Raw genomic sequence first — 2768 nt, forward strand, 5'->3', positions numbered from 1 at the left:
TAAATAAATCTGTGGCCGGGGAGGAGCTTTTGTGAGTCACCGCTCACTTCTTCAGATACAGCTAGAATACATTCCTCACAACAACCCTGTGAGGTAGGCGAGGCAGAGAGTATGTGACTGGCCCAAGGTCACCCAGTAAAATTCCACGGCAGAGTGGGGATTCGAACCTGGGTCTCCCAAATCCTAGTCTCTTGCCACTATACCACTCTGAGAGTGGGACTACGCCAATTCCCCACTGTGCCTCAGCCCGCAGTCCTAAGCACCCATAGTTGAAAGTAAGCTATTTGAAATTATATGTTGTATTTTTAAAATTATATTTAAGAACAAAGAAAGGACCCACAAGTCGAGAGACATCCCTGGCAGGGATAACCAAACGGTAACCAAAGAGAGCCAGTTTGGTGTAGCGGTTAGGAGCATGGACTCTAATCTGGGAGAAGTGGGTTTGATTCCCCACTCCTTCACAAGCAGCTGTTGGTGTGACCTTGGGTCAGTCACAAGTTCTCTTGGAACTGTTCTCTCAAGGGCAGTTCTGGAAAGAGCTCGCTCAGCCCCACTGACCTGACAGGGTGTCTGTTGTGGGGAGGGGAAGGGGAAAGAGATTGTGAGCCGCTCTGAGACTCCTTTGGGGCGGGGTATAAATCCAATATCTTCTTCTTTTCTAAATATTTGGTTATTTTTTTGCCAATGGTGAAAAGGAGGAAACCTAGAAAACCATCTAGTTACACAGAACAGCCTCCTGTCTTTTCTTTTTAAAACCCCGAGCGACCAAGTAGTGATCAGAATAAAAACCAAGCCTAGAGGAAGGACGCGGGTGCGGACGCTCAGGCACTGGATGACCCCAGACAACCCTGTTTGGTCTGCTGGCTGGGAGCCTTCAAGGAGTCAGTAAATACCGACGGCTGAGACCAGCTGTTTGTGTTGCTCAACTGCCACTACGTCGCTTGGTGCACAGGGTGCGAAATCAGGCAGGGGGAAACACCCGAGTGCTCTTGAGATGTGCACGGAAGAGGGCCCCAAAGAGAAATGCCGTTCTTCCGGGTTTTTTGTTGTTCAGTCGCACAGTCGAGTCCGACTCTTTGCGACCCCATGGACCAGCTCCCGCCAGGCCTTCCGGTCTTCCGTTACCACCTTGTTTATGCCGCCGGTCTCATCGCACCTTAGGGTTCATGAATCTTCGATGTCTCTGTTCTCAGGGGGCTGTTCATGCAGACAGGAGCATCTGGACGCGTGCGTGGAGGGAAAGAAAAGGGACGATGTAGCGGTCAGAGTGCTGGTTGGACTAGGATCGGGGAGAGCCAAGTTCCAATCCCCACACTTGCTCCATGCAGGGTGACCTTGGGCCAGTCACACCTCTCAGCCTGACCGACCGCCCAGGACTGCGATGAGGATAAAACGGAGGAGGAGAAGAATAGAAGAAGAAGAAGAGATTGGGTTTATATCCTGCCCTTCACTTGGAGTTCCAGAGCGTCTTACAAACTCCTTTCCCTTCCCCTCCCCACCACAGACACCCTGTGAGGTAGGTGGGGCTGAGAGAGCTCTTTCGAGAACTGCTGTTTCCAGAACAGCTCTGCCAGAGCTATGGCTTGCCCAAGGTCATCCAGCAGCTGCAAGTGGAGGAATGGGGAACCAAACCCGGTTCTCCCAGATTAGAGTCAGTGCACTTCATGACGACACCAAACTGACTACTTTGTTTCCCCACTGGGGAGGAAGATGTGGTATAAATGATGTACATAAAACAAAAATAAAGGCCCCCCCCCCCCAGTGCTGCCAGGGCCGCTGAACAGCGTTGCCAGCTCTGGTTTGGGAAATACCTGGACATTTGGAGGGTGGAGCCTGGGGAGGGGAGGGGCTTCAATGGGGCATTAATGCCATAGAGTCCACCTTCCAAGGTAGCCCTTTTCTCCAGGGGAACTGATCTCCAGCCACCCCCTGGAGGTTGGCAACTGTACCCCTGAGGCATAAGCGGCCATAAGAGTGACCTAGAGGTGGTGGCGCTCAGACCTCATGGCAGCTCCAAGCACAAATGACAGCAGAGCCGCAAAGTCCCGCAGCCGCCCACCCCAGAGAGGACAGGGGGTGCCTTGACTTGCTCCGGGCAGCGGCCAGTGTGGGCTCCCTGTACAGCAGAACGGGCCTCCTGTGCCTTTAGCGCTTGCATAGAAGGGAGAGCCCGAAAGAGTGAGCGAGCTTCTCACATCTGCCAGTATTTCCCTTTGCCCCTGGCTGATTGGTGCACTGGAACCATTCCACGCTCAGCTTCCCGTGACTGCCCCCTGGCGTCTCTGTGGGCGCTTTGCAGCGTTTGCCATTCATTTACGTAATACTGCATTCTTTACAGCCGTAATAAAACACGGATTTATTTACTTCCTTTATCCCCCACTTTCCCCTCTGTTGGGTACCCAGCGTGGTTTGCCACCCCCACCCCCACTCTCCATGTTATCCTCACAAAGAAGCCCGTGAGTTAGGTTAGGTTGAGTGTGTGACTGGCCCGAGGTCACCCAGTGAGATGCTGTGGCAGAGTGGGGATTCGAACCTGGATCTCCCAGTCTGACGCTCTAACCATGCTGGACCAAGACTACAGTTATCAGCTGAAGTGTTGTTATTAATTAGAACATCAAGAGTTAAAGACAAGAGCCCATGTGCTAAGATTCGAGTGAGAAAGCTCCTAAATACTTAGGGTTGCCACCAGCTAAAGTTTGGGACATATATGGAGATTTTGGGGGCGGAGCCTGAGGAACGCAGGGTTTGGGGAAGGGAGGGAGTTCAGC

The sequence above is a fragment of the Gekko japonicus genome, unplaced genomic scaffold (assembly GCF_001447785.1).
Source record: "Gekko japonicus isolate JY-2015 unplaced genomic scaffold, Gekko_japonicus_V1.1 scaffold336, whole genome shotgun sequence".
In the NCBI taxonomy this organism is placed as follows: Eukaryota; Metazoa; Chordata; class Lepidosauria; order Squamata; family Gekkonidae; genus Gekko; species Gekko japonicus.